The sequence below is a fragment of the Mauremys mutica genome, chromosome 4 (genome assembly GCF_020497125.1).
Source record: "Mauremys mutica isolate MM-2020 ecotype Southern chromosome 4, ASM2049712v1, whole genome shotgun sequence".
Taxonomy (NCBI): domain Eukaryota; kingdom Metazoa; phylum Chordata; order Testudines; family Geoemydidae; genus Mauremys; species Mauremys mutica.
Genome location: NC_059075.1, coordinates 46641715 through 46655520, shown reverse-complemented (window position 1 = coordinate 46655520; position 13806 = coordinate 46641715).

Below are 13806 nucleotides of genomic sequence, written 5' to 3'. Positions count from 1 at the left end.
CACAAAGAGTATCCTTTAGACCCCCACATTCCGTATGCAGCTGCAACATTTATCAATCCTTAACAAGCAGAAGAGAAGGGGAAAGGATGGCAACTTATCTATCAAGTGGAGAAATAGTGCTTGCCTGTGCTTTTATTCCCTAATACTATGCCAGCACACCAGCAGTTTCCCAGGTCTTTACTTAACCCTTACTTATCCCAACAGTATGACTGTTGGTAGCTACTGCACTGTAAGTTTCACTTACAACTTGTAGTGAGCTTCAGAGCCCAAGTTGCAACTTCCAAGTGCTGTCTACACAGCTTTTGTAGAGCACTAGCATGAGCCCCACCAACCTGAGTCTGTCAAGGCAATTTCTTTCTGTCTTCACCTTGGAAACAAAAGATGAAAAGCCAGGTAGTATGATCAGTAGTATCACTTTCCAAGATTTCAGGCACTATTTAATGGAACGGATCTTTGCCCAGTTTGTAGTAGACAAAACCAGACCACACTGTCTTACTGGAAAGCTTTCAGTGAAGACATTTACTTCCTTGTACAGGAAGCTAGTAAATTGATCCATGCTTACATGCACTCAACACGTTAATGGCATGACCAAGGACATGGCATTCCCCTTACCTCCCTCCCATATATTTGTGGCAAGCCTTGTTAATCTGATAACTTAAGTACCTACAATGAAAAAGTTTTGGTCGGGAGAGAAAATCTGTCGTCTGCACTAGGAATTACTGGTACAAAACATTTGCTTTAAAAAAGCAAACCAACCCTTTCTTGTAGTACTTAAGACTTTTATTCTCAGCATGGGAATGTACCTTGCAGACCGAGTTATTAGAAGTAGCTACTAAATTTATATAGCTTGCTGACATGTGGAAAGCAAAAGATTAGCATTGGATTTTTCTCTTACTGGACATAAAACAAAAGCTGCTACTGTTCTGAGAACTCAAAATGACAGGTCACTGTCTGACAGATATAATAGTCTCAGGCTCAGTGAAGCTTATTATGTTAATATGTGAATGTGCATGTTTTCTTGTAGCATAATTACCCTGATCATGTATGTTTTTTTAGAGGAGTTAGTTTTCATTTCAGTCATTTTCCAGACAGGATGTCATCAAAGTGTCATAGTTTGTTCCAGCTAATTCTGCAAGTACAGATTTGTTTTGTACTGCGTATTTGCTGTAGTAGTCCAAATAACACTTGTAACAATGGAAAACAGCCTGTCTAAAATCTCATAGGAATATGAACTGTGGTCATACTTGTTTGAAATGTCAAAAGTAAAGCTATAGAAACACCATAATTTGAAATCAGACTTACTGGGCTAGATTTGTCTATGGAAGAAAAGGATCGAATAATTTTTTAGTCCTTCAATTTCTGCCTGAAGAAATGGTTTCCATTTTGCTCTGCTTTTCTCTATTTCTTGTGCCAATTCCCAAATTTCTGTAGATACAGAAAAACAGCAGTTCTGTTGTGTGAGAGATGCATTAAGTGTTTAAAGTACACCTGTTCTAAGACTGTATGACTACTGTCCCTTTCACTTCATAGGGAAGGGTCTGTTAGCAGGCTTAGCGAGCAGCATTTCAAATAAACACGATACAGAACAGTTGTAAAATTAGCCTTCAGAATTTAAAAATAGTCATATCCTCTGGATGACCACAATGCTCACTGAAGGCAATTTTTTTACATTGAGTTATTTGCAGTAACACCTACAACTTCCTTACTCCCACTCAGAAAATAAACGTGAGCATCTCAATAGGTAGCTGAAAAAGCACAGCTGCTCAACTTGCAGTGACTGTCCAGAAAGCAAACAATGTTGGGGTGTACAAAAATAGGATAGAAAATAGCAAATGAAAATGACTATTTATAAAACAGTGGCATGCTTTCACCTGGAATACAAGGTTCTGATCATCTCAGAAAGAACCTAACAAGGGTCCAGAGACAGGTAACAAAAATTATCAGAGGCATGGATAATCTTCAGTATGAGGAGAGAGTGGAAAAGATTGACTGTTTAAATTAAAGAGGATGTGAATGAGAAGTAACAGTGTAAAGAATGATAGAGAAGGTAAAACGGATCATCCTGTTTATCCTTTCTGATGATGCAACAGGCACAAAAAGCAGTGTTTATGGAAGAAAGAATGAAGAGTATGATCCACAAAGCAAGTTAGATGCCTAAGCTCCCTGTGCGCAGTACCATTGCGATTTTTCAAAACTTCTGCCTGGCTGCAGCCTCACCCTATAGGTGCCTACACTTGGCACCTAACTTTCTGCTGTAAAAGTTCCCTGAGTGCCCAATGTTTAGACCTTGGGGCATATACACTGCTTCTGCCCTTTAGGTGGCCAGGTGCCTATGTTAAGCTCCACAATGATGCATGAAGAGAGACATTCGGTCACCTAAGTAATTTGTGGGGTCTGATCTGATAGGCAGCCTCTGAGCATTGTTACCATATTGGCCTGTTACTTTGGGGTATGCTCATTTATTAGGGTTACTCTTTGGGGAGCAGGGGTCTGTAATTCTATCAATGTACTACTTGTGTTCTCATATGGAGCGCTACTTCTCCCTTCTGCAAATCCCCTCCCAATGGAGCTATCCTGCAGGACCTAGGTTCCCCCGGGCTGGGTTCTTCCAGCCCCAGAATCAGACGAACACACACATTAACAGAGCGTGTCTGAGAGGACCGGGTTAATCAGCACTCCCAAGCTGACCCCTTGTATGTCTCTGGACTCAGTAGGCTGGGTCGAGCAGCATTTCCAAGCTGTTACCCTCATAGGCCCTTGGATTTAGCAGGCTGGGTCGAACAGCACCAAGCTGTCACCGTCATATGCAATGGGCACCGCGCCGGAATAGTGTTTGCCTGAACAGGCTGGGTAGAGCAGCACTTTCACTCTGCCATCCTTATATGTCCCAGGTTCAGCATGTCCCTATCCCCACTTTCATGTTACAATTGTTCTGGTAGTAACCAGCTTGATGAGCAAACCCCACAGGATTGTTGGGTGCTGCAGGGATCTTTTAGCTTAGGTATGAGGAGCATTGCTGCAGAGTAAATGAGGAAACCAAAAAAACACCCATGAGGGGGGGAGAGAGAGAGAAGCAACCAGATTAACCATGAAAGTTATTTATTGCCAGGTAATAACCATAAGGGAGCCCAACAAACAATACAGTTATAATAAATCTAACTTAAATTTTATTATAAAAGTCAAGTTTAGAAAACTATAACTGATCACACAACTCAGTCAGAAGGCTGTACTTAGAGAGAGAGAGAAAGCTGGGTTCTCACCACTCCGTGAAGCTTGAATCAATCAGGAGTCCCAGGTGGTGGTGGTAGCTGAGGGTCTGGAGTGCTGGAGACAGGCAGAGCCCCCAGCACAATCAGTTAGGAGAAGATGAAGTCCCAATGGAACTGATGCATATTTTGGATCCAGGCATCAGAACACTTGAGCATGGGTAGGGTTTTTATAGAGAAACAACAATGGTTCAAGGGAGAACACTAGATTTGTTTATGTGTAAACAGATGTCTCAAGGGAGTGTACCAAAATTGTTTTGGTCAGGCTAGGCAATAGGAACTGATCATTCCTGGCTATGGGCTGTGTTCCTTCGAGGGAGCTCACAATGCAATTAGGGAGCTTCAGTATTTTGGATACCAATAAAGAATTTATTACTAGAATTGGTCTGATAATTACTGAGCGGGTGTGTGCAGGCGGGTTCATTAACGTCTGGAGCAGAGATCCCCATCATGCAGTGCTTCCCTGCTTTTCTGGTCCCAGAGTTTCATGCGATTCTTGCCTTGGAATCTCTCTTCTCCATTCTGTATGCTAATGGAGATGCTTCCTTGTCCTATCTTCGATGCAAATGAAGCTAGGGGAATTTCCTTAATCCTGTCACCCTTATCCCAGGGGTTTCAGTGTGTCTCACACTGCCTTTTCATTGCTTTTTGTAAATCTTGCTTCTGATTGGTTTTGGTTCAAGCAGAGGCTTGGGGTGGGAGAAAGGTCTTTCGTGGGTCAGACAGGCTGCGTACTGCGCCTGGTTCCCCAAGAGTTGCTAGGTAACAGCGTGCCTACCAGATCAGGTCCCATTCACAATACAGTTGGAGGAGGAGGTGGTGGAGATGCTGCCACCCACTTGATCCCTTTTAGCCCAGTGGTTAGAGCCTGAGATGTGGGAGACCCAGATTCAGTTTCCCCCTCTCTGCCAGAGGGGGAGAAAATTTGAGCAGAGGCTCTCCCGGCTCTCAGATGAGTGTTCTAACCACTGAGCTGTGGGGTATTTTGATGTAGGGCTTCCTCAGTCTCCTGTTGGAGCTGCTTCACTGTGGATAAATGATGAAAGTGATTGAAGCAGGGGGACTGGACCTAGGAGTGTCTCCCCCTACCAGGTGGGTGCCCTAACCAATGGACCACAGAATCATTCTATCTCTCTCTCTCTCTGCCCCAATGACTATTTAAATATTTATTCACAGTGGCACAGTCATTGGGCCATTCGGCCATTTTTTGGAGCTAAGGCAGGCACCTAACTCATTCCTGAAATAAATCCATTAGGTGGCAGGTTCCCATTCATGGATCACTAAGCAGAGATAGGTGCCCCCCATCCCTCCTGCAGCCTGGACTTGGGTGGCTATGTCCAGGGGAAGGGTGGGGCTTAACACAAACCCCATAGCATCTCCCATTGGCTAGATTAGGTGGCTCCCCGCTCAGTGTCCTGGCTGTGGGTCTTGTCTAAGGTGCCTGCCTGGTCCCATTCATTGTATAGGGAGCACTTAACTGAGCTTGGTGGAGCTACAGTGTTGTTCCTTTGATTGTCTAGGTGCCTGAAAGTTAGGTGCTGTGAGGCTCACTGATCCAATGCCCGAGTCCCTTTGTGAATCCCATCCAAAGCGTTTAACTGTCTGTAGACTGAAGAAGCTGCAGGCTTTGATGCTGATTCCACACCTAGGCACTGACTCCGTGGGTGCTCTGGGGCTGGAGCACCCATGGGGAAAAATTGGTGGGTGCTCTGCACCCAGCGGCAGCTCCCCACCCCAGCTCACCTCCGCCTCCTCCCCTGAGCACGCCACATGCCCACTTTTTCCCCCCTAGCTCCCAGTCCTTGTGCCACAAAACAGCTGTTTCACATGGCAAGTGCTGGGAGCAAGGGGGGAAGAGGGGAGGACGGGATGGGGATTCAGGGAAGGAGTCCAATAGGGGCAGGGAGGGGGCGGAGTTGTGGTGCGGACTTTGGGGAAAGGGTTGGAATGGGGGCAGGGTAGGGAAAGGGTGGAGTCGGGGCTGGGCCAGGGGCAGGGGGGTGCAAGCCCCCACCAGCACCGGGGAAAGTTGGCGCCTATGATTCCACATGGCTAGACAGAAAACCTTTGCAGCATGACCTGGAGTGGCAACTGCTGCTAGAACTCTTCTTTGAGCTGCTTAACTATTATTGCGTATGTGACCTTTCCCCCATTTAGGAGCAGATGTAATCACAAAGCGGGGAGGGTGTGTTCCTGCACTGTGGCAAGCAGGAACTTGCATGTATGGCTGCATGGTTTGGAGCAGGTGTGCTGTACCACACCATGCAACAGTGCTGGCAGTGCCAAAATGCTCTAAAAAAAGCCTCGTGGAAGTGGAGCATGAGGATGGGTTCATTTTTTTCAGCTTCCAGGGTCAGAGTCACTATTTTAGGCTTCTAGAGGACATGCCTGAAGAGTGCTTGCTCAGTGCAGGCTGGATTTTCAGCAGTTCTGGCCTGTCAAAATGTAAAAACATGACCCTGACCTTGTACAAGCAAAAAGGGGTCACACAGCAGATTGCTGAAGTTTGGGGGTACTTTTTTAAAAATAACACGAGATGGAAGGCTTCCCCTAGGACAAATAACCACTTTCCCCCTTTTCTCTCCCTTCTCACACCAGTATATTGACACTACACTGGGGTAGCACTGCCCATCAACAAAAGTAAAATCAGGTTTCATCACTGCAACTGGAGGAAGTGTTCTGCGACTTGGGCCCAAATGTTCAGAAACACATATGGAGGAAAAATTCACATACAAAACGTACCTGCATAGTTATTACAATTGTGGGTAAAGCAGGCTCATTAAGGACTAGATTTAAAAGTTTATTCTCAATGCATAGCTGAGCTGCCCAGGAACACACCAGGGAATGAATTGTGACAACTTTCAGGTTCCCCCCCCACTCTGGGTGGAAGAATTTGCTACTGGTCTATACCAAGAGTAGGTTACTTTGGCTGCTGGGTTAGGTCAGCTGTGTTGGGAGGATGGACAGAGTCAAGGTTCTGCCCATTCGCCACCTCTTTCCATCCACCCTCTTCTGCCAATGGGCTCCCTTGTAAAGGCCTGTAGGGACAGCAAGCCCCAGTCTTGCTCAAATCTCGTTCTGGCCCTTTATGTATACAACCATCATGACTGTGCATTTGCAACAACAGTCTGTGAGCAAAATTGTGCATTCATTTTTGTTCACCCACTTTTGTAAATTTGGAAAGAAAAATAACCATGTCCTAGTGTAGCAGCAGTCCAAGGCTGTTGCCCTAGTTATCCATCAGCGAGTATCCCACCTAGACACAGCATTTGTGCCTGACTATGGCACTATCAGTGATCCCACTGGCCCCATTTTCATTGACTGTAAAACAGTGTTTAGAAACAGTGAGTAAACACGGTTGTATAGGGCTGCCAACCCTCCAAGATTGTCCTGGAATCTCCAGGAATTAAAGAAAATGGAAGATTAGGTCATGTGATGAAACCTCCAGGAATACATCCAACCAAAATTGGCAACCCTATGGCTGCAGCAAAACCTGTTTAGCTTGTTTCAGCTGTGTCTGTGCTTGGTTATGCTGGCAAACATTTCCCACTATTATTAACACTGATGTAGCTTCACTGGTGATACCACTAGTGTGCCCAAGGCTCCCACTGGCCTAATACTGTGATCTCATGCTGCTCACTGGCTGCGGCAGGAGCCTTTGGCTATGTCGCCCACTGTTGTAACCAGTGGAGACACTGTGCCGCACTGTTAGCAATTGTGAGAACTATTTACCCAAAACATCTGCCATTGACAAGGCCAAATATAACATATTTTTAACATGGTTTGGCTGCTGTCCACATAGGCTGATAAACTGTTATGAACCAGTTTCAATTGTGACCATGTTTGAAACCCATTATGCACATGTTCTAGATGTGATTCTTTGATATGGATGAGAGGGTATCAGCAAAATATTCCTTCATTTCATGTAAAAACGATGATGAGCCCAGAAAAACTTTGTGATGTTGTCTTTAAAGGCATCAAGAAAGTTGTAAAGTAGCAGAACAGCAAAATGATCAAATCAGTCAAAGGACCTAAAAGTTAGCAGCTAATAGCCACTAAAATGCTAATGACAGGGAGGATTCAAAGCAGGCTTCCACCACTCTCCAGCCCCCCTCTCCCCCCCCTCAAGCGAGCAGCAAAAGAACTGAGCTTAATCTTATCAGTGTCACACCCTTTGAAAAGGCAGGACTACACCCTACTGGGAATTCCGATGATCAGCAAGTAGCAACATCAGCATTTGGATACTGAGCTCTATAGCAATGCTTAAATATAAAATAAATACATTAGTGCACACTGCCATCTGGATATCCTTCATGCCTTTGGGGAGCCTTTATCCAAATACCTTTTAATCTTTTGAAAATAGACTAATCTGAAACCAGTCTGCTTGGAAGTCATCCTAAACTCTGCAGCTATCTCAATATTTATTTCAGTTGCAAGGTGTTGTAAACACTGACACTTCCGCCACAAAAAGTGTAGTCCTGTCCACATACATTGTCTATGTTGTGTAACCTTGTTAAAATACATTTCCTTCTGGTATTGGAGATAGAACCACATCATGGTTTAAAAGTGTGGCATTTATAACCAGGTCCTTAAGCATAGCTGATTTTGCAGTGTAGATGGAAACACAAAGATCAAACTACATTAGACCACTGTTAGGTTACTACCATGCTTAAACACTATAGATCTTGTCCAAGGTGATTGTGTGATTTGGGAACAGTTACAATGTGGCTAGGACTTGTCTACACCACAAGATGGAACCTGGTTTTGGTTGATTTTGTAACTAGTTGGGAGCAATGTGGGCAGAACCAAACCATGTTATATCCATAGTAAAGAACTGTAGTCTGACCCTAGTCCTGCCAGTAAACTCTTTACTGTAGAAGCATCTGGACTTAAAATTAATTCGTTTGCCTGTGGAGGGCGCTTTGTGTGAGTTTGTCACTTTTCAATCGTCATACCATTTAATGCTTTGTGTGAGCCCTCTGGGCTCAGAGTAGGGCTCACACACCCATCCTCCTGTCTGAGGTGGGAGAGATGTCACAGAACTGAAATCCAAGCTACAGTGGGTGTCAGTGTTGGGGGGGAGAACCCCTTGTGGTTTCCTTATTTCCAAACTTTCTGCTAGTTCAGAAGCACCATTTTATGAGACACTGCTGGAGTCTGGGAAATCCCAATTTTACACAGCTTCCTTCCTGATTTCAGCTCTGCCTCCTGAGGAAATGCAGTGGCTTTTACATTACAGAAGAATAAAATGTTCTGTATGCAAAAAATGGGAGATCGTTATCCGATTTTGCCCTTGGGCTTTGCAGTTGGTATTCGCTGGTCTTATGCAAAAGTACACTCTAGATTGAACAGTGTTTTTCCAAGTACGGGTTGTGACTCAGTACTGGGTCGCAGAATGTCAGGCACTGGGTCGTCTTGCTGATTCAAATTATCATGATCGCTGCACAGTAGCTCTAAAGGGCCATGCAGCAGGGACCTGGAGAGGAGAGAGGTAGAGAGTGGGTGGGAACTGGGGAGAGGAGCAAGTTGGGGCTTGCACGGGTGCTGCGGGCCTCTCCCCCGTCCCTGGAGCTCGCTGCTGCCAGGGTGGGAGAGAGGGACCCTTCCCCCAGAGCTCCAGCTCCGTGCTGCCTGCTGGCAGGGAGAGAGGGAGACCCTCCCCTCGGAGCTAACTGCTGCTGGTGGGGAGAGGGCTGGTGGGAGTCTTCTGGCCCCAGCCCTGGGGCAGCTTCCCTGCACCCCAAACTCCTCATCCCTGGCCCCACCCCAGAGCCCGCACCCCCAGCCAGGGCCTTCACCCCCCTGCATTCCAACCCTCTGCCCCAGCCCTGACCCCCTCCTGCATCCTGAGCCCCTCATGCCCAGCTCCACCCTAGAGCCTGCACCCCCAGACAGAGCCCACACCCCTGCACCCTCTGCCCTACTCTGGGCTCCCTCCCACACTCCTCACCGTAGGCTTACCAAGGCTACTGTCTAGTGTTGTTATGTAAAGTGGGTTACGCTGGAATGTATTGCAATATTGTGATTTTATGAAAACTCTAGTCAAAAGATATAATTATGTTGCATCAACAATTTTCAACTGGGTCACGAGGAAAAAAGTTTGAAAACCACTGCCCTATGGGACGCTGGGGTCTGCTGTTGGCCGAGTGTACTGTCTGGCTCTTCACTAGCTATACCTATGCTTAGGCCAATAAGAAGGATGCAAGGGAAAATGGCCTGCAAAGAAGAATCTTTCTGGAGGTCTTCAAATGCCCAAAACTGGTCCTGCTTTCAAGCTCAGCTAAATATGCCAGCAAATTAGAAAATAAAAAACAACCTAACTATAGGCTTGATCCTCCCACACTAAGTATTAAAATGGGTACTGATGGAGTGGCTAGCAAGCATTCCACAGCAGTGGCACCATTTTATTTCATTTCTTTCCTAGAGCCCTGAGGTTGGTTACTGACTGCAAGAAAGGAAGCTGGGTTTTGAGACAATGCTGATCATCTTCCTCTTAAAGTCCCCCTGCAGCAGGAACTGAGTAAGCTGCAAAGAGCCATGTGCAGTGAGGTTAAAGCTCAGCTTGCTCTTTTCCTGCCCCATCTCTGCCACAGCGGACAGTAAGCCAAAAAACCCCAAACCCTAACAAACAAACAAACAAAAATAGCCAAGTGAAAAAATAAAGGGAGAAAAAAAAGTAATCCTCTTTTGCTGAGTTCAGCTGTGGGGCAAGGCCACTAAAAACGCAGGAGGAATATGCCCCATTTTGGAAAAAATGGTGGAGCTGACATCCTGAATTTACAATTCAGATAGTTAGAAACAAAAAGAAAACCTAACTAACAAATTAGCAGAAAAATCTGGCTCATTCTTTTCACATTTTCACCGCCAAGCTGCAGACTGTTAACTTTTTAACACACACTTTAAAGAACATAGCATCTTTTGCAGAGGTCTCCTTTAAGAGTTACTTGAAATACTACGAAAGTTTTTTTTTTCCTGCTGATAATGGCCCACCTTAATTACTCTCATTACAGTTGTTATGGCAACACCCATTTTTTTCATGTTCTCTGTGTATATATATCTTTCTACTGTATTTTCCACTGCATGCATCCAATGAAGTGGGTTTTAGCCCATGAAAGCTTATGCTCAAATAAATTTGTTAGTCTCTGAGGTGCCACAAGTACTACTCAATTTGGTCATATTTGCAAACATGCCTATTAATTTGTTATTTTATAGCACCTTGGAGCCTTATACATGGCCCAGGACCCCATGGTGCTAGGTGCTGTACAAACACAGAACAAAAATACAGTCCATGCCCCATTCTTAATAATTTCGCATCAGATAGGAAAGCAGGAGATCCATGGTGACATTTGGAATTTTGGGACCAGATCCTGGCACTCAGTCTAGATCCTTTGTGGTAAAGGAAAACTTAATTGCTTAGTAATTAATAAATGGAATAATAAAGCTTAGCACTTGCACACAAGGGTCCACATGCTCCTCAGCAAGCCAGGCCTAAATCCTGCACAGGCTCCCTGGTTGTGACAACACAGCAATGCAGCAGACTGAAAACTCAGTGGCAGCTTCATTGAAACACAGAAATGACTCAGGAGGCCTGCCATTACCAGAGCAGAGGCATGGTTGGAATCAGGGAACAGAACCTGGGGTGAAGAGGGACAGACGTTGTCATCTTAGCCAGCACTGCACAGCTGGATCAGCAGTTACAGCATGGCAGAGCAGGTGCTGGAGGATTTCAGGGATGGTGTCTGAGTGGCACAATGGTTGGGGGACAATTGTTAAGGACGCACAGCTGCTTAACTAATAAGGTCTGCTGGCTGAGGGATCTGTCAGCTCTGAGAGCCACTGCAATGGCAGATCTCATTTCCCAATGCATCCCTGTGTATCATTCACACTGTCATGCACTTGGCTGAGTCTGCACCAAATCAGGCTACCCTAATTCTTTCTCCTATACAATTTTGGAACAAGTTATGCTGCTTCCCCCAAAATTAACTGCAGCACATTTGTATGTGGAGACACAGGGCCGGCTCCAGCTTTTTTGCCACCCCAAGCGGTGAAGAAGAAAAAAAGACAAACCTGATTGAGCTGCCGCTGAAGACAAAAAAAGTGAGTGAAGGACCCACCGCCGAACTGCCGCCGCAGACCCGGACGTGCCGCCCCTTTATATTGGCCGCCCCAGGCACCTGCTTCCTTCGCTGGTGTGCCTGGAGCTGGCCCTGTGGAGACAAACTGGGTACTTTGCAATCAATACTGAGCTAGGGAAGGGACCAGTGTAACATCTCCGACACAGACAAGGCATGACTCCCCTTGTAGCATGGCCTTTTACTAGAACTTTGCCCAGCTTGCCTGTCTGGCATTAGCTCACCCTTTCGATTGGACAGAGCTAAACAGTTTTGCCTTAAATTGGCAGCTTAGCAATTGGCAGCTGCTGGCTGCAGTGTTGCCAATTGCCACAATAGTTGATGGTTTTCTTAAAGCCCAACGTCGAACCACAGGAATACATGAAGATCTCAGGTTTTGGTTTTAAAAAAAAAATCTTGCTAGGCCTTATGGTTACGGAGAAACGTGAACTTAAAGGTTCAGAAATAAGGTAAATAAAAAGAATCCTAAAAGTATTATTTTTTTTTTAAAATCTTATGATTGTGGGGGGAGAGGGATTGACTCATGTTTTTTGAACACACTCAGCACTGGCAGTATTGTTGCTGTTTGTCTGTTCTAGCTGGAAATTACCAGTTTATCCTTTTTAATTGCTCAGGAAATAGCTTATTCTCGCACAATGCTTGATTAAAACCTCTTTTTAGATGTTAACAAATGTGTGTGACCCTCTAACTCAGGCAGTGAGCAGAAAGCAGGCAGAGTCTGTTTTATTCTTGAAAGGAATCATAACAGCAGACCAGAAAAAAAAAAGTGACAAGGACTGTAAACAGGAACTGGCAAAAGGTGCGTGCAACATAGTCTTTTTAAATAACTATCAAAACTAAAACACAATCAGCTGTTTACTTTGAAAATTAAGGCAGGATGCCCAGTTGGCCTGGTAACTGGCATTTGGCCAGAGCTTCATATGTTGAAACTTTGATTGTATTTCAGAACCCTATCTAAGATCTAGTTGCAGCCCTTGTATAGGGAGTTATTTCAGGTCAAACCCCACAGCGTCTGAAGATATTTCAAGTTGTCAATGCATGGGGCATTTTAGCTCTACGGAAGGCTGGTTCTGCTTGCACCCACCTCCATGTACACTTGCAATAGTGCAGCACCACTGCTAATAAGTGGCTATTGCACTCCCACAATCCTCCTACCCCACTTCACTAAAAGCATTGACAGCCCAGAGCTCTGGCTCTGCCATCTATTGAGCCACACCCGTACTGGCTGCATGTATCCCTAAAACCAGCCCATGCACTTTCAGCTCTGCCTAGCCCCACCTACTCCCTGTTCAGGGCAGGTCTGAGAGCATCTGAGGCAACACTTGTCTGGTCTTGGCCCTAGTCCCTTCCATATAGGCTCCCTGTCACCTCCCCTCCCCCCAATCACAAAATGTGAGAGTGGGGGTGACAGGGAGGCTGCATGGAAGGGGCCAGGGCCAGGGCCAGGGCCAAGACCAGACAAGTGTTGCCTCAGATGCTCTCAGGCCTGTCCTGAACAGTGCGTAGGTGGGGCTAGGCAGAGCCAAGTGCCAGGGGTGCTCCTGGGGGGTTGGAGTCTGGGAAGAACAGTTTAATAAGATTCTTTAACAGATGTACACTTTCCTGTTTGCTTTGTCCCACGGTGATTCACTTGAAAAACCATAATGGCCAAAATCAATGGCCAGCTGGCAGACAGTCAGGCGGCACCTCCAGCCATGTACATGCTAGAGGGGGTTGCCATGGCAATGTGTCCACTGCCCCAGCAGCATCTCCCACGCCCCTGAGATCTGTAAAAGAGAAAACAGAAGAGGGTGGTTAGTTCAGATGCACAGCAAGGCTATAATCCCACTCCTGCATCCAAACCCCAAGAGAACCTGCTCACCCAGGAGCCCCAGCACATACTCTGCACTCCTTGTCTCCCTGACACAACCCCGTGCCTGGTATTGAGTATGGAGTCAGGTGGGGCAACATCACTGGACCGCATTGAAGGGCCTGGAAAAATGCATCACCTCCAAATTCTGGTAAAAGAGAGTTTTTCTCAGATTCCTAGAGGGAAATGTAAGAGAGAGGGAAACAATAGTGCAGCTGCAAAACAAAGCATCCAAAAAGGAGAAAAAACAATATCTCTGTTCCACAAATTGCTGACTAAAAAGAAGAGAACATGATGCTCCTGACCTCTTTAAGCAGTAAGAGCATTTGCCATGATGGTCAAGTGCCCTGGTCGTGTGTCTGTCTGTCAGTAGGTGCCATGGGAAATGCTGATCCTTCGCCAGAGCATTTGCAAACGTGGGTGTGTGTCTCTCTTTTCACATGAGCAGATCCTGGTGTAGTACAGGCCCATGCAAAGAAAGGAACGGAACAAACCCAAAATGTGAATAGGTGCAAATACTGTATACAATGAACATTATGGGTGGGATTTTCAAAATGCT